Source organism: Canis aureus, chromosome 10 (assembly GCF_053574225.1).
Source record: "Canis aureus isolate CA01 chromosome 10, VMU_Caureus_v.1.0, whole genome shotgun sequence".
In the NCBI taxonomy this organism is placed as follows: Eukaryota; Metazoa; Chordata; class Mammalia; order Carnivora; family Canidae; genus Canis; species Canis aureus.
In genome coordinates this window covers 46,054,207-46,077,781 of record NC_135620.1, presented here as the reverse complement: position 1 = coordinate 46,077,781, position 23,575 = coordinate 46,054,207, and the positions used below count along the sequence as shown (strand labels likewise).

The 23,575-nt window shown below is 35.8% G+C and overlaps 1 long non-coding RNA gene across 10 annotated transcripts in view; it reads left to right on the top strand.

Annotated features, from left to right (window-relative positions):
• Nucleotides 1-23,575, top strand: part of LOC144322307 (uncharacterized) — a 551,832-nt gene that overhangs the window by 182,268 nt on the left and 345,989 nt on the right. The window contains exon 7 of one of the 10 annotated variants that reach the window (XR_013387912.1): nucleotides 18,569-18,640. The exons of 8 other annotated variants lie outside the window; for them this stretch is intronic. This is a non-coding gene — a long non-coding RNA (uncharacterized LOC144322307). Of the gene's footprint in view, nucleotides 1-18,568; nucleotides 18,643-23,575 lie in introns of all 10 variants that reach the window. One more of the 10 variants, XR_013387911.1, reaches the window with a different exon arrangement.

Below are 23,575 nucleotides of genomic sequence, written 5' to 3'. Positions count from 1 at the left end.
CATTAACCTGTCTTAAAGTTCATTATTTTTCTTTAGTCTGTTAAACCCAATCAGTGAACACTAGATATTGCATTTTTCACATTTAGAATTCCATTCAGTTCTTCATATTTTTTCCTTGTTAGAATTGATAATATTCATAAATTATTTTAGTGTTTTGAACATATTTGTAATAGCATTTCTATAGTCCTTTTAAGTCCAACATCTTTGTCATCTCTTGACCTATTTCTATTCACTATTTTTTTCTTCTGGTTATGAGTCATATTTTCCTGCTTATTTAGAACTTTTTTTTATTATTATTATATACTGGTAAATATGGATGCTGCACTGTTATAAGGCTAGGTTTGCTTATCTTCTTTTAAGGAATATTGAGCCTTGTTCTGGAAAGCAGTTAATTTTTTGGTGGTTAGATTCATGTTTTGTGGGGATTTTTAGAATTTGTTGGAACAGGTTTAATTAAGTGGTTGAGGACTACTCTAGACCTATTCTTATACTGTAGCCTTTCTGGGATCTTAACTAAATATCTTGTTTTTGTTTTTGTTTTTGTTTTCCCAGTATTGCTGCCTGGTACTAATTCCTCTATCTTCTAACACTATGTGCCCTCCAAAATCTTACTTCAGTTCACAGTCTCAAGGAGCTGTTCTCTGCCAAACCTCAAGGAGTCTTATTTTCAGTATATGTAGCTTACTTAGTATTTGGCCAAAGACTTAAGGTAACTCTTGGGCAAGATTCTGGGGTTCCTTGACTTCTTAGCTCTCTCCTCTCTGGTACCCTTACATAACTTTAAGCCACCTCAGCTTCTCTATATTGTGATCTTGGTTCTCTTTTCCTAGTGAGATTGTGGTTCAGTTTTTTACTTCCTTGCAATGCACTTTAGAAAGTACCCCAAATTCAGTGTGCATATAGAGCTCACTGTATGTTTCTTCTCTCTCAAGGGTAATATCTCTTCCTCACTTGTGGTTCAGTGACTGAAGATAGTTGTTGTACATATTTTATATATTTTATGGCTGCTCATAATCAGATGGTAAACTCAGTAACTGTTACTCTAGCATCCTGTACCTTCAAATCTGATTTTGAATCCAAACTCTACAAAAGTTTCAGTGTTGTGACCTGACACAAGTTTCTCAAATTTCCTGTGTCTTGGTTTTCCCATCTCTTAGAATAAGGTAATGGTTCTTAATTAACTGGAAAGCATGTAACACAGGCCTGCCACCATAGTTCATTAGTAAATGTTATATGCATACCATCTTTCTCCATTTCTTTATTTCGTCTTGGCATAAAAGCACTGTGCTTCATTGAATGGATAAAGAAGATGTGGTTTATGTATACAATGGAATATTACTCAGCTATTAGAAATGACAAATACCCACCATTTGCTTCAACGTGGATGGAACTGGAGGGTATTATGCTGAGTGAAGTAAGTCAGTCAGAGAAGGACAAACATTCTATGTTCTCATTCATTTGGGGAATATAAATAATAGTGAAAGGGAATATAAGGGAAGGGAGAAGAAATGTGTGGGAAATATCAGAAAGGGAGACAGAACGTAAAGACTGCTAACTCTGGGAAACGAACTAGGGGTGGTAGAAGGGGAGGAGGGCGGGAGGTGGAGTGAATGGGTGATGGGCACTGGGGGTTATTCTGTATGTTAGTAAATTGAACACCAATAAAAAATAAATTAAAAAAAAAAAGAAATAACTAACCCTTTAAGTTTGTTCTGACTCTCTGGGACAGAGAATTAAAGAAAAGAAGAGGCCACTTGGGGAAAAGTCCTTCTGAGTCCTGAAGTGCTTAAAATCCCCTGTTTTGCATGTCCCTATAAGCATTAATACTGAGGTAGTCTTGCCAGTCATAATCTTTTTCCATGTACATGGAGGGTTTTTATCTTCCTGGGGCTTTCAGAATAACCAATAGCATGCCCTAGGCTTAAATGGAGATTTTGCCTAACTCTGTTTCTAAAGTGGAAGTTTTCAAAGGAGTTTTTTAAAAGAGTGGAAGTTTTTAAAGGAGTTCAGGGACAGTTTAGTGGGGCAAGATAGGAATGGTTTAAAAACTTTAAAAACTCTTATCTAGACTCTACGAGCTTTGACAACAGTCTTATTTGAAAGTATTTTTTTAATTTAAGCACTGTTCTGAAGAATGAACATATTTAGAAATATGCTATATATAGACTACATTAATGCAATGGAGAAATACTTCACAAAGGATTTATGATGTATTTTTAAGTGGTGCTCAGTTCTAACACCACAACAGCCGTTGCAAATACATTTACTTTAAGTTGCCCCATTGATTATAAATAGCTCACTGAAAATGCTAAGCAATTATATTGAAATGTGACATCCTTTTTGAACAACAAGAGGATATAGCCCTTGTTGATGTTAAAATTGTTTTATTCTGTAAATACATTGTTCTCTGTATTCATAAATTGCTACATGCTATACACAATGGGAAAACATAAAGGGAAAATTATCCATTTTTTAGGATAGTAGTAGAACTTGAGAAAAAAAATTCAAAAGTTTGTTCTTAACAATAACAAGCAGAGTTTGCTTCTCTGGCAACTCTAAAAAGCAAAAAATGGAGTCTGAGTCTTTTATGTAGCCACCCTCCTACCACCCGCTCATCCCATTATTGGTATTAAGTAAGCAAGAAATGTTTATTAAAAGGTTACTCTGTGCCAGGTCCTGTGCTAAGCTCAGAAGGTGAAACTGTTAGCCACATAGAGTTTCTGCTCACTGGCAGTTTACAGTTCAGCCAGTAATACAGAAAACTAGAGAATATGCTGTGCAAAGACTCTGCTAGCAGGGTTACAGAATGGTATAAGAAAGCATAGCAGTGAAACATTCTAGTCTGTGGGAATTAAGGGAAAATATATTATTTAAAGTGAATCATCCAAAGGAAGAGAAATGCCTAAGGGTCCTTCAGACAGAGGGAATAGCAAGTATGCAAAGTTGGAGGCAGGGAAATATAACCAGATTAAGAAAGATATTTGGAAGGCCATCAATGTAGAATATGATGTAAAAAGTGGTCATGTTAAGGCCAGAGATGTAGGTATGAATGAGGCTTTGATGTCTTTTTAAGAATGTCAGCTTAGTTCTAGAAGCAATATGGAGATACTGAAGTATTTTAAGCCCTAAAGGAATTGCCATTTGATCTTAAGTGTATCATCCTGACATTATTAGCACCTGCAAACTTCTATACTAAAACAGAGTTAAATTTGGAGATTTATGCCACCCTGTTGCTGAACCCAGATTAACCTAGCAGGATCCAGTTCCACTGGGAGAGAATACTGATATTTTGTGGTTTTAGAGTTGCTATCCATTTTACCTATCAAGGCCTTGATTTGGTTATTGAAATTATTTTAGCTTAACAAGCCACCTGGTCAACATGGCAGGTTCTACCTTTATTTCTGATTAATCTTCCAGTTTCCCTGCCCTAAACCATGCATCCCAGCCTCATTGAATAGAATTTTTGCTATCTACCTGTTCCTCATGTCCTTCTAACTTTTTCAGTAGTGTATAAGATGATATTTCTTTATTTACTATCACTGACTAGGGCTTTGAGCAAAACTGGATAGTCTCTTAAAAAGTGCAGGACATAAAAACAGTATTCAGATCTAGGATCCTCAAATGTTTGGACCTAATCCTCTCAGAGAACATTTTTGTTTTCTTCTGTGGACCCATACCAGTCAGAATAATTGTGCTTTTTTATTTTTCCAGAGTTTGAGGTGTGTTTTTTTTAAAGAATAGCTATATTAGATATACTTTTTCAAACTATACTCTCCCTTTTCCCACCCATGCTAGTAAATATTTTCCAAACAATTGACCCCTTTTTCTCTTTAAGTGCATATCCTAGTGCCTCATAGTATATGTAATAACATTAAATCTGACCCTATCAAATATGATTTCAGTCAGATATGCTCACATTTATTCCGTTTTCTAGAATTCTACAATCTGGACTCCTTGGCAGTATACCAAAACTCCAAAAGACTTAGTCCTTGAACAATGTGTCCTAAAAGTTCCCCTTAAGTGTTATTTAATGTAGTCCAAATGGTTTATTTCACGGGAGATTAAAATCATACTAAAGCACTCATCAGGTTCTTACCATTTCAAGTCAAAACAAAACAACAGATTAGAAACAATGGAACATACTTGTATGAGAGAAAAAAAAAAATAACAGCTATCAACAGAGGAAAAACTCCAATTTACTTAATGCAAGCCCAGAGAATATAAAGCATTGTAGAAGATATGCAAAGCAAAACACGTGATTTAGTAATGTGCATTAACAATGATGAGACCAAATCACCAAGAAATGGTTATATTTTGAATTATGTTTTCTATTGAAAAAAATGTAGAAATGTTGGTGCATTTGCAAATGACTTCTATCGTAAGTGGCTAAAATATAAAGAGGTGGTACTTTAGGCATTAGAAATAATTGAATGGAAGATGCTGTCGATTTTGGATTCGTTGTTTTGAATGGCAGCAATATGTCATGTCCAACTGTGTTTCTCATGTAAGATTTGAATGCTGTAAATAAGCCACAATTTAGTGGAAAGATGGTAAGCATAGGTTTATAGACCATAGACGTGGGTATCCTGATTCTGTTATCAGTTGAACAATCTCTGGCAAGATATTTAAACTGAGCCTCAATTACCTTATTGGTAAAATGAGAGTAGTTAATAAGCACTTTGCTATAATACTCTAAGGATTAAACACTGTAAGTAAAGTATCACTACCTGACATATGACTGCTGAATATATAAATACCACCATAAAAGATGGCAAAAATTGTAAAAGGTTATAATTATTCTTAAGATAGTTTCACCCATCAGGAGACTCATTCTATGGATATTTAAACAAGTTTCATATAAACACCCCAGGGTATATTCTGAATATTAGTTACTCTGCATATGGATATGAGACCAAACTTCACGGATCAGAGGCTTTCTAGCACAATAGGAGTTTAAACATTGTTTAAACATTGTCTAGCACAAGGGTACCAAGGTCCAGGAAGGATGGAAACCTTGCCTGAGAACATACAGATAATAGTAGGTTTGTATCTCCAGCCTAGAATCTTCACTAAGCCTCCAGCCTAAATCAAGGTTCATTTTGGCATCTTACACACTTTGCTGAGCATTTCTGCTTTGTGTTCTGTCATTTGAAATGAGCACAGGGGTAGGTAGCCTGTAACTTCTACGTGTGTTACGTAGAGGAAAGCACTCAATAGGGAGTATATAAGAAGAGTATCATGACACTGCATTTCAACACCAAACATATGATATATTTATATTATACTTCAAGTTGTTTTTGTTTTCCTGGAAATGGAATGTGAATCAGTACTAAAAAATCTCTCCCAGCCACCCTTAGCAATGCTATTGGAATTAACCATCATTTTTGTGATAATAAATCAGATCTAGTTAGCCACATTTCTTTCCATAAACTTGCTATGCTCTCACTTGGGCTTGACACTTCAGAATCATCCTTTTCTTGACCTACTTCTTCATTCTTACCCAGGGAAGCTGAAAACTCATGTCTATACAAAACCTGTACATGAATGTTCATAATTGCCAGAACTGGAAAGCAATTAAGATATCCTTCAGTAAATAGATATATGAATAAACTAGGGTACCTCCAGAGAACAGAATATTATTCAGCACCAAAATGAACTATCAAGCCATGAAAAGATGTGAGAGAAACTTAAATCCATGTTAGAAATAAAAGAAGCAGGGAACCTGGGTGGTTCAGTTGGTTAAGTGTCTGCCTTCGGCTCAGGTCATGATCCTGGGGTCCTGGGATCAAGCCTTGTGTAGTTCTTGCAGAGCAGGGAGCCTGATACTCCCTCTCCCTCTGTCTACCACTCCCCCTTCTTGTGCTCTCTCTGTGTCAAATAAATAAATAAAATCTTTAAAAAAAAAGAAAGTAAAAGTAGCCAATCTGAAAAGGATACATACGGTATGATTCCAACTATATGACTTTGTGGAACAACCAAAACTATGGAGATGGTAAAAAGATCAGTGGTTTTCAGGGATTGGGAAAATGAAGAGATGAATAGGGAGACACAAGATTTTTAGGGCAGTGGAACTCCTCTGTATGCGCTTTGCTGTTGGATACATGTCATCAAATTTATCTCCCTCCATACAGTGTGCAGCACCAAGAGTAAACCCTAATATGAACTATGGACCCTAGGTGATAATGATGTCAATGTAAGTTCATCAGTTATAATAAACATGCCACTCTGGCAGGGGGTCTTGATAACTGGAGATGCTATTCATGTGTTGTGGCAGAGAGCATAGGGTCATTCTCTGTACCTTCTGCTCACTTTTGCTGTTAGCCTAAAACTGCTGTAAAAAAAAAAATGCAACTGAAACTGTGATTCATGCACCACAATTCGAGTAGTACAGTATTGTCTATTTGATCATTTATTTGCTCTTCCTTGGGAACATTACTATGCTGTTTAGCACCCTTCCATTTCATCTTGTCAGACTTCCGTTAGCATTTGTTGTAAGGCAGATCCACTGGTAAAGAACTTCCTCAGTTTTTTTGTTTATCTAGGGAAGCCTTTATTTTTCCTTGACTTTTGACAGAGAAAAGTTTTGCTGTATTTGGTATTCTTTGGTATCTTGTCGCCTTTTAAAAAATATATTTTCTATACCTTTGTTGATATTCTCATTCTATTTATGCATCATCTTAATTTAATAGACCATCTCTGTGATGTTGGTTTTAATTTTTATGTAAATAATTTACTTCTCTTTTTTAAGGTCCATTTCTGGAGATTTATTTTGTTCTTTAGATTAGGCCACATGTCCTTGTTTTTTCATTTGTTTCATAACTTTGTGTTGGGATTCATGAATTTGAAAAAACAACCACCTCTCCTAATCTTTACAGACTGCTTTCATACTGAGGAAGATCCTCACTAGTCAGCCTACCTAGAGATTCTGGGGGCCTCTGAGGCATTTTAGAGGGTATTATATGACTTCTCTCAACTTGTGTGTACTGTTGCTCAGTTAGAGGGGCTTGCTGGTGTCTCTTTTGGGAGCTCATAATCTCTTGTAGCTCTGGTGTCTGTCTGCAGTGCTGTGAGTCCTTTGCTACTCCTGCAGCAGGCTGCCCTTCTCTCTCTCCTACTCAACAGTGGACACCAGGCATTTAAAGTCTCCTGGCCCAAGTTAGGGGAGACAGATACCAGACCATCGCCATCTCTCCCCAAAGCTGGAATGCCGGATGCACATCTTCTTGAGAGAGAAGTCTTGAGTTGTGAGCCTTCTGCAGATCACGTGGTGAGCAAGCCACCTGCTCCCACCTCCCAACCTGAGTCTCCTTTGTTCTCGTAGACCCTTGTGCATAAAAATGCAGTTCTGTGAGACCTTCAGAACATCAAGTGAGGTGGGTCAAAAACCAGTCCCTTTGGCCACCCTCTCAAAAGCTGGAATTTTGGACACACTCTCTGTATCTGTCTTTATCCCCATGGGAGAAGTCAGGAGCCAGGGCATTCTCTCCAAGTGCTAAGCTGTGACAGCTTAGTTCAGGGCCTTGTTGCCGTATAGTAACATTGTTCTTTCCTGTATCCTTGGGGCCCTTCTTAGCTTTGTGTTTATCTAGGGAGTTGCAACTTCACTGAAATATGGAAACCTCAAAGTTCTTTTGGTCCATATGTTGTGGTGAAATCAACATTTCCTTGGGGGGATGAGGGCTGGGATTTCCACCATCTTGCTGATGCCACTTCTTTTATTTAACTTCCCTCTTTAATGGGTGAGGTGTTTAAGGCTTCACAATTTCTTCTAATTAGTGCTTTCACAGTGACATATAGGGCTGTGGTGGGAGGTAGTCTCAGTTTCCTTAACTTCTAAACACTAATTTTGCTTTTAAATTTATTTTTTTATATTGAGTCACCTAAGGTCTGTATCTTAAGTTTTAAGAATTCAGTTAACTGTGGTCATTTCTTACTTTCATTTTCTATTTCAGTAGGGCTATGATCAGAGAATGTAAGTTATAACATTTCAATTTTTAAAATCCATCAGGGTTCTTTGTGGCCAAGTATATGATTAATTTTTGTAAACATTCCATGAACATAATGAAAATCTTTAGTCTCTAGCCATTGAATATAGAAATATTTCTATGAATCCATGATATCACATGTACTGACATTAAGTTCCTATTTTTTTACCAATCCATCCAATTATTAGAGAGGTATATTAAAAATATCACACTTTAACTTAAATTTTTGCCACATTCTCCTTGTGCATCCAATAATTTTTATTATGTAAAAATACATATTTTTACATAGTACACACAATATATATAATTTACTAAATATTTATAATTATATGTATTTAGATATATTGCATAGTACATAAGAATTTATGTCTTCCCATACCTTTCCTATCACTTATGCCTTTTCTTTCTTATAATCTTAGTCCATTTGACATATTTAACCCCAAATTCTACTGTTTTTAATAAAAATATTGTCACTTCTAATTTCTCTTTTTCTTTTGATTTGTATTTGCCTATCTCCTTACTTTTGAACTTTCTATTTCACATTTCTTCTAAATGTATTTTCTTATAGGATATGATTGAGTTTTCTATTTCACCTGTTCATGTTATGATTTCTGTCTTTGTATAAGACAAGCCAGTTCTCTCATATGTATTGTATAGGCTGATATAATATATTTTATATCCATAATTGATTTCTATTACTTTTTAAAACTATTATTTGATTTTTTCCTCTTTTGCAGTTGTTTTCCTTTTTTGATCAAGTTACTTCTCATTTTCCCTTTGTAGCTGTAAAACTTTTTATTAAAGTTACTAATCTTCAAATGAGGAAAATATTCTATTAAAATGAATATTAATAGCAACCTTGAAAGAGAAAAGGAGATCTGAAAAGCATTGTGAAGAGATTGTATGTAAAGAGGAAAGTATACTTAACCCAAGCTACTTGGTTTAAGTAATTGAAGATATATTCTGTATTATGCATCAAAACTTCAGGGTCTATCTAAATCTGACAGTCTTTTCCCTTCTCCATTATGAGTTGCCTTCCAGAATCTTTCTTGAGTCATTCAACATATGGAGTGCGTGAAGTGTAGTATCTGGTTTCAGGGGCTATTCACTGGGTGCAAGGCTGGTGAATTTTATAGCTATTAAACTAAATAACCCCTATGTTCCATCCAGCTCAAGAAGTTTGATTCTCTAAAGATCCTTATCTCCCCTGAAGTAATTAAGAATTAAATATCTGGTATACTTTTCTGAAATCGTAATGAGAAAAATCAGGAAAAAAGATATAGCAATGTGCATTTACTCAATGATTACTCAAGATCTTTCACCTTTATTACTTTTCTTCCAACCTATTCCTTTTCCTCTTATTGTCTGGCAACTCTCCCAGCTCCATGGAGCATACACCACTAGAATCAGAACATAGATTTTTACTATGAGCCTTGGGCAGCAAAATGAAGTGAAGAGCTGGAAATTTCCAAGTGAATTCACTCAGCATTGGTAGGAAAACAAAACAAGTATGAGAAAGTCCTTTTAAAATGTATATTTTAATACAACAGATTGTCTAGCACATGAAGATTCCTTTACTATTTTTATTTGGATATTTAAGCAGTACATTTATAACTGTAAGAGAGTTAAGGGCTTCTCCTGTGATTATCAAAACCAATTCTACATCACAGTCTCCTGAGCAGGTTATTTTTAAATGAGAATTTTTAGACTGTACTCCAGAGAGTGTGATTTAGTAGATTTCACATGGGACCCATGAATCTGCATTTTGGAATTTCCTTTTGAATTATTCTGATCCATTCAAAGTTTGAGAAACTGCTGAGAAAAATGCAAACCTAATTTGCTATTTCTTACTCTAAGATTTTTTGCATAACAATCTTAAACTCAGAAATTTTGACTATTTTGAATGAACTGTCTAGCCAGTATGAATGGTTTAATTCCAATCAAAATAAATAAGTATGCAGCCCAGGTATCAAATTTAAAGTGGTTGTGATACTTCACTGGAAGGTCCACAATCAGCTGTCCATTTTAGAGACAGCCAAAAATCTAGAACAGAGTTTCTGTCTTTGTTTAATTTTAGCAGATTTCATTTGATCAATTTTTTGTTGGATCATATATTTAGAGTAAATAAAAATGTAATAAAACACCAAGGATATAAAAAGTTCAAAGCCACATTAAAGTTGAATACCACATCACCTTTTAATGTACAACAACACAGTCTAGCAAGAACAGGAGCACAAAACAATAACACTGATTCAGACGTGTTCTTATCCATGGAACAATAATATGCTTGTTCTAGTGTTTCACATGCCATAATGCAGGCAACTAATTTAAAGGAATTGATGATAAGAGATATTGCAACTATACATAGCCAGCAAGAACATTAAAACATAGGCTAAGGTGGATTATTGGTTACTCGTGGGAAAGCGATCCATTCATTCCATTTTGGTCTCATATTTGAAGATTTAAGAACATATATATATATATATATATATATATAGAGAGAGAGAGAGAGAGAGAGAGAGAGAGAAAATCCGCTACAGCATCAAAAGGTTAATGCTGCTAGATTTGAGATTGCAATTAGACTTTTAATATATGTTCTTTGTATGCTGATTTAGCTGCAGTTAGTAGTCTACTAGTACATAAATGGAATAATCCAAATTGAAATTACTTCCTATACAAAGCCATCTTTTCATCCAAACTATATCTTTGTTTTCATTTAAGATGTGATCTTTCTACCCTCTCCCACTCCTGACCTTGTGTAAGGAACACTTAAAATGTTCAGAAAGGTAAAGAGCCATCATTAAGCCACAAGAATAATTGTTATTAAGGAAGAAAACTAATCAAGTGGTTTAAAGGAATTGGACTTGAAAGATTTTCATTGTTGTTCAGTGTATCTCTCTTCTTAAAAATTGAAGTGTTGCAAACACATACTTGAACTGTCCTAGGGGTTTTGAATGATAATTTTAGTATTTAATACACAGAGCAACAAGTTCGTAGCTTACCTTCCAGATCATTCATATCTATAAAGTGGGTTTACTTATACTTTTCTCTTGATACTTTACAGGCAAATTGCTTTTAACATAATACAATGTAAATACTGTACATTGCTCTGTAGCTTTTTAATAGCAAAGTTGCTCCTTTGTAGAAAGTGAAGTACCTTGGATGATACATTGATATTTTCATTCACACCGGTTCTATGGAATGTTTTATGCATTAATAAGAGGACACTGTGGTTCTATGGAATGTTTTACGCATTAATAAGAGGACACTGTAGCTGAAAGTACCAATGGCCCACTTCAGCCTCAAGTACCCTCATGTTGCCCATTCAGTGTGGCTCACTTGAGTAGCAGGTATCTGAGAAGTATTTAACCAACTTGATGTTCCTGTGAGAATTATAATGATTCTCATCCTAGAGACATTATAGGCAACAACAAAACACACTAAATGATTTATCAGGTCCCAGGGACCCTTTATTGGCTGAGTCTCTTAGATTGTATATCTTTAATCCATACTTTGGCCCTCCATTCGTTCAATAAAACAGAGCAGAATTATCATAATATAAAGAAGGAAATTCATTTTGAAAGCGTGTTTACTGGGAAAAATAGGAAATCCCCATTTCTATAAAGGGAGGTTGGATATTTATGAAATTATGAAGAGCAAGTGAGGGTTGTGTAGATTAAGCACCAAAATGAGGATATAGAAAATTTGTGGAAAGAAAGGCTGGTAAGCATGGGAATGTTTAAAAAAGGATGTGGGCCTTTTGTTGGGCCTTTAGTAGTGAAAGGGACTTAGATAAATGTGGAAAGGAGAGAAGGAAAGTCTATGGAATATTAACAGCATGAACATAAGCACAGAAATATTATAGCCCTCAGCTTTTTAGAGACAGCTTAGGAATCTCTTTGGGTAATTATAGGGGTTTTCTTGACAGGGAAAATAAGAAATAAGATTGGGTAGGGAGGTTAGGACCAGAAAATGAGCAAAAGAAACGAATAGACAATTCAAAGAATAAATTAAAAATGCCAGTTAGCATATGGAAAAATATTCCCAGTCATAATGGTTGAGAGAATGTAGATTATCAAAGTTACCATTTAAACCTCTTAGGCAAAAATTTAAAAGATCTGAAGTACCTAATACAGAGAGGGTATGGAGGAAAAAGGTGCTATAATAGAAAGGACACCTAGTGTCTGTTCTCTCCTCCTAAAAAAAAAAAAATTATTTGAGAACAGTTGACACGTAGTGTTATATTAGTTTCAGATGTGCAACATAGTCATTTAACTTCTCTGTACATTACTCTCACCACAAGTGTAGCTGCCATCTGTCACCATACATTGCTACTACAGTATCATTGACTGTATTCCTGATGATGTGCCTTTTATTCCCATGATTTATTCACTCCATAACTGGAAACCTCTATCTCCCACTTCCCTTCATGAATTTTGCCTATCTCCCTACCGCTCACCTCTGTGATCGGCTCTGTTGCTGGACACATAGGATTGCACTCCCTTGCCCTTTTGCAGTTATACATGGCTAATCAAAGGACAATGTGAATAAGTATGAATTCTATATCAAAGCTCTCAATTGTCATCGCAGTTAGCTTGTCTCCTCTTTCACTTGCTATCGTGATTGTGAGACTACATGACTGAGTTTTCCAGATCATTTTTGAGATGATAGCCCAGCGTTCAAAGAAGCTAGTTACTTTACAAGTAACAATTGGCTTAGAGAAGTGCCTGGACTCACATCAGATTTTGCATAAATGAAAAATAAACGACTTTTGTGCTATCCGCTAAAATTTTGGAACTGTTAGTTGCTATAGCATAACTGCATCTACTAGGACTCACCTAGGTATTTTCCTATATTGTTGAAAGAAATATGAAGAGTTAAGCCTCTATGGGAGTAATCCAGCAGCACCTACTAAAATAAAAGATACATAAACCTTTTGAGTGATCAAATTCACTGCTGGGAATTTATCCCATAAAAATGAAAGTACTAGGCAGCCTGGGTGGGTCAGCTGTTTAGCGCCGCCTTCCTCCCGGGGCCTGATCCTGGAGACCCAGGATCTAGTCCCACGTCAGGCTCCCTGCACAGAGCCTGCTTCTTCTTTTGCCTGTCTCTGCCCGCCCCCCATTATCTCTCTCTCTCTCTCTCTCTGTGTGTCTCTCATGAATAAATAAATAAAATCTTTAAAACAAACAAAGAAATAAAAGTACCAATTAGCAAAGCCATTACAAGGATACTTAGTCTAGCATTGTTTTTAAATGGCCAGTAAAAGAAACTCCTCCTCAAATCAGGTAATGTCTCCATAATTATGCTTCCTGAACCCAACTATATATCACAGTGTCCTGGACAGATTATCTTAAAATATTCATTTCACAGAATATTACATAGCCCTTAGAAAGAATGAATTTGAATTCTAGGAGATGATGAAGAGTTTTATATAAGGCATAACTATGTAAATACTATGATCCAATTTGTGAAAATAAATAATGATAAAAACTATGTTTAAAAAACTCATTTATACATGTATCTCTCTAGGATTATGTAAGTATGGAAGAAAAATAGGAAAAGAGGCATATTAGGTTGTAGATATTGCTCACCTGGGTAGATAGTTACGGGAGATAAGAGTACTGACACAGGCAAAGAAAAGTACAAGTTCATCGTATTCTGATTTCTTCACCTTTCTCTCTCCTTCTCTCTCGGTGTATATTTTATATATATGTAATATTCACATATATGAAAAATATATGTTAAAGACTTTTGAAAAGGCAACTCTTCTGTTGGAGGAGTTAGTAACTATAAGGAAAACAGTCAACTGATCACAAGAGGTGCACTGATTAACAACCGGGCATTTTCAGAGGTTTAACTATAAGTCCCAATTCATCCTGGCACAGCCCTTTAAATAACACTCAAAGCCATATATATAGATATATATGTATCTATATATAGATAGATACATATATATATATATTTCCTATATATACCCATATATATATTCTCTCTCTATATATATTTCCTATATATTTCATATATATATATGAAATCTAGAGGAAAAGATATTTTAGACTTCAGAGGTTTCCCCCTCAATTGGTGGCCCCCAGAGTTTCAACTAGCAATATACCATTTTATTTTTTAAAGATTTTATTTATTTATTCATGAGAGACACAGAAAGAGAGGCAAAGACACAGGAAGAGGGAGGAGAAGCAGGCTCCATGCAAGGAGCCCGATGTGGGACTCGATCCTGGGAATTCGGGATCAGGCCCTAAGCCAAAGGCAGATGCTCGACCACTGAACCACCCAGGTATCCCATGCAATATCCTATTTTAATATCAATATATATTTAACATAGTTTTAATTTCCTACTTACTATCAATTTTAGATTTTAATCCCTGAAACAAGATAGTCCTTGCTTCTTTCATACTTGATAGAATCTTAAAAAAAAAAAAAAAAAAAAAAGATAATCTTTCTCAAATCTTATACTGTTGTCCTGTTGTAACTCTTTGGTAAGTTTTGTTTTGTTTTGTTTTTTTAATTCTTTGTATTCTTTTGCATTTCAGAGACCTAAGGTTTACCTGAAGTCTATTTTTTCTTTCCTATGGGATAAACAATTGATCCCTTTATCTCCATCTTAAAAGAATGCTAAAAGGATTTTTCAAGCCAGAATTCTACCTGTGGTCTCTCAATATTCTGACAACATTCATTGTCCTGTAGAATGCTAATGTCAAATTCCCAGGGCACACTCACATGGATTACTTTCTACATCTCTTTGATTTTTAAATATCCACTTAATTATTTATTTTGATATGTCCCTTTCTTAAATTCACTTAAAAAAGAAGACAGTAAGTTTTAATTTTCAAAGATTTACATAGCTTTAGTGTTTTTGGCCAATGCCAACTATTTAGGTTTGCTAAGACTTACGTTGGATGATGTACTGTTGTAGGCTTTCCAGAATAAATAATTTTAAGAAACAACTATACTGACACGTGGTTCATTATGATTAGTACATCATGGTTTAAGAGACACCTAGTCTGAAAATATTTGACAAACATAAGCTAATTTCACTATCTTTCTTAAAAGAAACTGACCTTGTAGCACCAATAATTTGGTCAGTTTAGTAAATTCATAGAAAGAGCAATCAAAACAGTTACCTAGTAGCATGCATCCTGCTGATTCCTTTGTTACCTGAGATTTTGTTTTATAACATTGATACTCAGACTATTTGTATAAATATTAACATGTTGCTAAATATAGAAACTGTAAGCTTCATAAGAACAGGGTTTTTTTTGTGTGTGTGTGTGTTTTCTTTCACAGATTGGCTCACTACTGCATACAGAAGCTAAAGCAATGCCTAGCACATAGTAGACTCTCAAGAAGTTTTCTACAAGGAGATAAAATACAAATCTACAAAAAAAAAAAAAAAACCCTTGGGAAACAAATATGACAATGAGTCTGGAATGGAGATTAAACAAGACAGACTGTTGAAGTCACTATATTCTGGTTTTAGTGGCTGGGTGGGATAGAACCTTTAGAAAATAATCTTCAAATGATTTGAGGAAGTATTCCATCTTTAAATTAAAGATCTGATAAAACAGTTTCTTTAAATATTGTGGTAGAGTACATATAACATAAAAGTTATTTAACCATTTTTAAGTGCATAGTAGAGTGGCATTAAGTATATTCACATTGTTGTGCAACCATCCTTATTACCCATCTCCAGAACTTACCTTCCCAAACTGAAACTCTGTAACAATCAGGCAATTCCCCATTCCCCCTCCCACCCCAACTCCTAGTAACTAAAGTTCTGCTTTCAGTCTCTATGCATTTGAGTATTCTAGGTGGCTCATATAGGTGGAGTCACATAATACTTGTCCTTTTGTGTCTGGCTTATTTCACTTGGTAAAACAGTTGTTCTTAAACCCAGACAAAGTATATAGATAGACTAGTTACTTTGTACCAGTTTCAGTTTTATAAACAAAATGCTTTGTCCCTTCTTAGAGTTTTCCATCAGGTTTGAGATAAGTGCAGACTATAACTGGAACTCCTTTATTGGAATTTATGATAAATGCCTATTTCCTGTCTCACTAAAGGCATATTAATGGCTCACACCTTGAGAATGATATTTGGATGTTGATATTACTAGAATAAGGCATTCTGGATATGTTTGTCATGTCAAGAAATTGTTTACTATGTTTATGGTTGGAAAGTTCATCAGACCTACTGACCTTTTGGAGTATTTCCCAATAAGAAAAAGTTGCTCACATTTCTTAGTAGCATTAATGTACATTTAATTACTTAGTATGCCTGTGGTATAATTTTTCTTTCCTATAAAGGTAGGTCAGCATATTAGAAAGGTTAAGAATCTCATTCTAATTGGAGCCACAAAATATCGTTAATTAAATCCCCACAGGAGTCCCTCTGGATTGAACTACGTATATTGAATTCATAGAAGATTATACAGTGTAATCCTTTTACTTTAGAGGAGTATAGTATAGTTTCTTTTTCAGTTATGATCTTTAAAATACACACCTACATCCTTTTTCTAGCTGACTATAAGATTTTTATAAATCTCTTTCACAAGAAAAATGTCTCTTCCAGTGCATACTCCATTAATAATACTAATACTGCTAGTAGACCATGCAATGTCTTCAGCCCTCAAAAAAAGATGTCCAATGGTAGATTTTCATTTTCTGTTTTTCCATGGGACAAAATCACAACCAGGTTTTCTTTATATCTTTCAAGTCCCTTTACAATGAATCCTTGTGTAGACTATAGTAAAAAGATTTCAGAGTCCCATCAGAGAAATTAACTGGTCCAATCCTGTTCCTCCTAGCAAAATTGTGCTCATAATGCCGTATACCCAACTTCCCAAGTGCACTTTGAAACATTTTTACTGTAGGTAAATTCAAAGCATAATTTTACCTTTCTTTATAGCTCCATTTGCCCTCCAGTGATCCTTATGAAGTTCAGGCAATTCTGTGTAGTTCTTTTAAAGTTTATGTGGTTTTCCCTGGAAAGAGTTAGATGTGTCAATAACTGTTGCCTGTTGAATTTTTTTATTGTAAATTCTAAAATGGTATCTTATATAGAAGTCCCCTACAATTGTAGCCCACCTGTGAAAGGTAAATGTCCAAACTTGCTTTATATGGCTAATAAAACTGTTGAGGATATTTTCAGAACCAGTCAAGCTTTTCCCTGTGGGTTTTGAAACAACTGAGAACCAACTGAGAAGCAGACATAAAATTCAGGTACCAAATATAAGCTATCCCCCCTCTCTGCCCCCGGAAAAATCTTTGTTGAAGAAAATGACTTGGATTTCTGATGAAAATGGCCTTTTTTTTTTTTTTTTTTTGTATTTCTCACCCCCTACTGACTCCACTTCCCCATCATTCAGTTACTGAGCAGAGAAACTCTACTCCCAATCTCTGGGCTCATACCTATCACTTCAAGATCAGAATCAGGACACAGTCACTCAGTGTCCTGGGTAGGTTAAGAAAGAGGTGGTGTGGGTCACTCAACACATTCACCTTGCCCCAGAGGATAATAAGGACCAGTGATCCCAGATTATTTTATTCTCACCTGTCAGGTGAAGCATTAATTAAGGGTTAGTTATAAAGCAAGTTATCTAAAGAGAGATAGTGTGCAATAGCTCCAAGAAGTAGCAATTTTATGTGCCACCCACAAATTGGAAGGAAATGATACTATCCTCTAAAGAGAAACCATCAATGAATTTGCCTATGTTGGATTTTTTTTAATCTTTCACAGCTTTTCCTCCCCCAATACCATCTACCTTATGATATGAAATATCTCCAGACTATGTGCATTTTTCTCTTCCTCTCATTCTATATGCTCTTATGCTTTCCCTGCTAAACTGGTTGATAGTTGTCCTTTAGGACCTGGTTCAAGTGTTAGTTTCTCTATTATGCCTTTCTTGACTCCATCAGATAGACATGAGTCTTTGATTCTGTGTGTCCTCAAAGTAACTTATACTTACCTTACTATATACTAAACTGTGCTGCAATTATTTCTTAATGTGTTTGTTTTCCTAAATAGATTGTGAAAACAGAAAATATCTGGCATATAATGTGCTTTTGAATGAAAGAATGAACGAATGAATGAATGATGAGTGAGAAACCATAAGTCCAGGAGGCTAATATTAGTTTTGCCACTAACCATGTTGTGTCCATTATTTTCATTTAATGGATATTTAAAGAATTCATTATATAACTTCCACAGTTATATGCCATGGGTAAACTAATGAATACAGTTACTGGGCACCTATTTTATGTGTGCTGGTGTGTTTCATGTTAGGTAAACAGTAATTAAGGAGGCAAGCACAGACGTTATCCACCTGAGTTTATATACTAGCAATCAAGAATGCCAAGAAAACAAGAATATTTCTATTAGGAAATAAGTACAATAATTGTAACAAACCCTAAATTGAAGACGGAAGAGCATTGCACATTAACACATGTTAGATTACAGAGGTGGGAGTAACTATGGTCTATCTGGATTCAGCATGGCAGAGGTGTAGATCTTCTGGGGGTGTAAAACCTAACAGCTGACATTTAATGGATGCTCTCTCTTACCAGGAAGTGATCTAAGTACCTGCAAGAAATCCATATAATGTTCACCGCAATCTCTGCTCACAAGTGAAAACACCAGTGTAAGTTGAGACTGGAGTTAAAAGGAGGGAAGAGGTTACACAGAACCTTGCATCCTGAGTTAATAAGCTTGAATTTTAGTTTGTGGTAGTGGAAACCATTGTGGTACTTAAGTCATATTAGATTTATGTTTTAGCAAAATTTGTGGCTACCATGAGGAAAATGAATCAGGTAGGGGAGGGCAAGACCTTAGTAACCCATGGAAGATGATGCCAATCATAGTAACAATTATTATTAGTAAAGTAGAGATGGTTGGTTTGAAAGTAGTGATCAAAAAAATATCAAGGAGACATAAAGGGAGAAATGCCAGACTGGATGAATTGCTGTATATGTGGTTTGAAGTTTGAGGGTAGTGATAACTAATGTGTTAGCTGTGGAAACAAATTTTGCCATTCAGAGAATATATTTATTAGGGAATATGGAGGAATGGGAAATTTGAGGGGGTGCTATATATTTTAGATTTATAGGTTGAACTTGTGATATCAGTGTATCACAAGGGTGAATTCACAAGGGTGAATATCCAATTTACATTTGTCTGTACAGACTGGAGAGGCAGATGAGCAAAGAGGCAATGGGAGGGATGCTAGGGAAGGAGTGCTGTGAGAGCATATAGAAGAAACCCCAAATCTGTCATGGTTAGTAGTCCAAGAAGTCTTTCTAGAGAACATGATCTTACCTGTAAAGACGCTATTCCTGTAGATTGTCTCTGTTCCTTTCTAATCTTTGTTGCTTTTGGTCTCTCTTTCCTGCTCAAACTGTCCTCTTTAGTATTTCTTGCAGAGCTGGTTTAGTGTTCACAAACTCCTTTAGTTTTTGGTTGTCTTGGAAATTATTTATCTCTCCTTCTATTCTGAATGACAGCCTTGCTAGATAAAATATTCTTGGCTGCATATTTTTTCCATTCAGCACATTGAATATATAATGCCACTGTATTCTGACTTGCTAAGTTTCTGTGGACAGTTCTGCTGCTATCCTTATGTGTCTACCCTAGTAGGTTAAGGATCTTTTGTCCCTGGCTGCTTTCAGAATTCTCTTCATCTTTGTATTTTGTGACTTTCACTATGATAGGTCTTGAGGCTGACCTGTTTTTGTTGATTCTGAGGGGAATCCTGTGCCTCTTGGTCTTGAATTCCTGTTTCCTTCCCCAGAAGAGGGAAGTTCTCAATTATAATTTGTTCAAATAAACCTTCTGCCCCATTTTCCTGCTGTTCTTCTTCTGGGATTCCTATGACAGATATTATTGTTCTTTGTGGAACTGCTGATTTCCTTAAGTCTGTATGTATGACCTAATAGTTTTATTTCCTTCTTCCTCTCAGTTTCATTATTTTCCATAATTTTACTTTTTGTATCACCTAATCCAATCCTCTGCTTCTTTTATCTTGTGATTACATCCATTCGGTTTTGCATCTCAGTTGTAGTACTTTTTTATTTTGGCCTGACTAGTTTTTAGGTCTTTAATCTCTGCAGCTAGAGTTTCTCTGCTATCTTCTATGCTTCTTTCCACGCCAGCTAGTAGTCTTATGACTATTATAAATTTTTGTTCAGATATATTGCTTATATAAGTTTTGAGCAAATCCTTGGATGTGATTTCTTCTTGATCTTTCTTTTGGGGGAATTCCCGCATCTTCTCATTATGTCTAGGTTTCTTTTTGTGTGTTATGAAAGCTTGTTATGTTTGCTGCCTGAGAATAATACTGTATTAGGAAGAAATGGTCATATACTATCCCAGACCTGATGCTTTAGGAAGTATTTCTGGTGTATACCGTGTGCACTCCACTTGTTTTTGGGTTGCTCTTTCCCATAGGTCAGTCCTCAACAAATTCCTCCTTGCTTACTTGCAGTGTGGAGTGCTTGGACCTTTAATTAGGTGTGCTTTGATTTGTTAAGGTAATCCTAATTTAAAAAGGGGGGGGGGAGTTTGAGGGGAGCTGATCCAAGAAAAATGGAAAAGGAATAAAACAAACGAAAAATGAACCTGATTCCAAAGAATAAGAAAGAAGGAAAAAAGAAAAGAAGTGGGGAAAAGGAGCCTGATCCAAAAATTTAGAAAAGGAAATATAAACAAATAAACCAACAAATAAACAAAAATCTACGAGCTTGATACCAAGGAAAAAAGAAAGAAAGAAAATAAAATATAAAAAATAAAAACAAAGGAAAAGGAAAGCCTGGTTCTATTTCCACTAGAACTAAAGCTGACACTTTGGAGCACTCTATAATCAGCAGGCCTGTCATATGAAGGGGGATCTGCATTGGTCTTCTGACGGAGAGGCCCATTGGGCTGGCTCAGAGTCAGACCTGTCTTTGCAAAGATGCCCTTGCTGGGTGCAGGAGAGTAGAGCTTTGTGTAAGTGACTCCAGCCTCCACTGGAGGTGCTGTGTTTCTCTCCAAAGTCTAACCATGCTGGTGGGGAAGGGGTGGGAGTGGAAAGGAGGATGGTATCACCCCCCTCTCACGGGGAGGGCAAATCTTGGCCATCACTGTTTAGGAGGCCCTCACAGAAAAAAGCAAACAGTCTCCTTTCCTATGTACCAGGCTTTCATCTAGTCTCTGCCTTCAACCTATCTATGCCCTGCTGTCAGTATGCCAGGCACCACAGTTCTCCTGTGTTTTATCTCTGGCACAGGGCTAGGATTCAAAATTACAAATCTTAAAGGGACCAACAAGGCGTGGGCCCACTTCCCTCCCCTGGAGGAAGGGCCTGTGGCACCCAGCACCATTCTGTCCCAAAAAAGCAATTGCTTAGTGCACAGTGGCTGGAGTCTATTGTGATGCACGGTGAAAAGCTGAGATCAGGTTGTCTGCCCTCTGCAGGTACCTCTGTCCCCTGCTGCTGAACACCCACCCAGTCCTGTTGGGCCCTTGTCTTTGGAGATGCAGATTACCCTCTTCCAAAGGCACTCCAGGAGCGGGAGCAATCCTTCTGTGACCCAGGGGATCCCCTCATCATGTTGTATTGTGTGAATCCTATGCTCCACTCTATCTCTTGCTTTCTCCTCTCACCCTGACTTTGTTCCACTAAAATGGCTCTTTCCCACTCACTGCACTATAGCTTTTCAGGTTCATGACTCTGAACCTCACATCTGCCATGTTCTCTTCCTTCAATTGTTTAGATTTTTTCTTAACCCTCAGATTGATTTCCTGGTTGTTCAGAATAATTTGATGTGTTCAAGGGACAAGGCAAATTCAGGGACCCCTTACTACTCTGCCATCTTGTAACTCTTCCCCTCCCCAGAGAACGCGATCTTAAGTAGTATGCAGGACATCTATTGGCAACACTTCCTCAAATTAAATCAAAACACTTGAACCTTAACCTTTCACAAGTTTTATAATACCACAGTAGACATTCTTCAAAAACGTAGTAAGAATTGATATTTGTTGGTCTGTGAAAATGAATCTGAAATGCCAGAAAACTCTAGATGCCTTCTAAAACATACAAGAAAAAAAATCAATACTTGCTTAATGTAGTTTAATGTTAAATGTATTCCAATATTCCCAAGAATATAATCTAATTTCTGGCAGATATGGAAACTATTAATCAAAATGTTTGCCTAGTAGGAATTATAATAGGTAATATTTATTGAGTACTCACTATATGCCAGGCAGTAATACAAATTTCTTACGTGGGTTAACACATGTAAGACTCACATCAACCTCTTTTTAGAGATAGGAAAGTTGAGGCATATAAAAGTTAAGGGTTAAGTGGAAGAAACCTTCTCAAAACCATGACAGGTTGGCTATAGAGTCTGCACAGTTATTGATGATCTATCTTGTGGCATGTCCCTGCCTGTTCCCTTGAAATAAATAGCTGATAGTATTCTTAGCTATGTTGAGCACTGGCAAAACTGTATTAATAGTGAAATTTGAAGGCATTAATTTTTAAACATGAGATCATTCAGCCAAAAACAAAATGGAAGTTTTTTTTTGTTGTTGTTGTTTGTTTCTTTTTTAGTGCTTTACTCAGCACATCTAAAATAACTGAACAATCCTAATAGTTTCATATTCTGTTGGGTTAGTCTGGGGATCATACAAAGGGCTTATTTGGACATAGCTAGATAACTTATACCAGTAGAGTTAAAGTATAAAGTATAAAGATAATTAAAATCTCAAATTACTTTTTTCTGTTTAAATTCAAATGATTTATTAGCAAGTAAGATTATTATTTAATCACAAAGGTGTTTAAAAAGAAAAAGACTCAGAATATGATAAACACCAAGCTCTCAATAAACATATTCCTACGTAAATAATGTTTGATCAAATACGTTTTCCCTTTTTTCTTGCTTCATATTTTCCCTTTTCTGTCTTGTTCTAGATAGCTACAAGACTGTCTAAAGTTAACTTGTTTTGGAATAATATGATCCAAGATCACTTCTCCACCGTTCTTCCCTATTCTCCAACTACAGAATATAAACACAATATGCCATTTTATTCTCAGCAGATTTTCCATGATGACTATTTTCTCACACATAGACACATCCATCCTTCCAACCATCTTTCTTACTTTTAGCTTCCTTCAGGTTACTCATGAGCATATTCTTACCTCCTATTTCCTTTTTTCTCATTCTTCATTTTTAGAATTTAAAATTTTAGTGCACATCAAGGTTTATAAGCACAAAAGTAATGCTGTATCAAGGAGAACCAACACCTTATGTTTCAAAGTGAAATAAAACAATAACCAGAGCCACCCTCCTGAGTTCTCAGCAGTCCCCTTTAGACTCTCCATCAACATCTCCATGTACTCCCCCATCCTCTTTTAATTAAAACTGTGCCTCTATAAGCAGTAGCACTCAAGAGAAATAAGCCACTACTTTTTAATTCAAGTTTATAGGGGTTTTTGTTTTTGCTTTTTTTCATTACTATTTGCAGGAGAGTTATTTTTCTGCAGCAATTGTGCTGAGTTTCAGCTCCATTATGGGCAAAATAAGCTTTTATGTGTT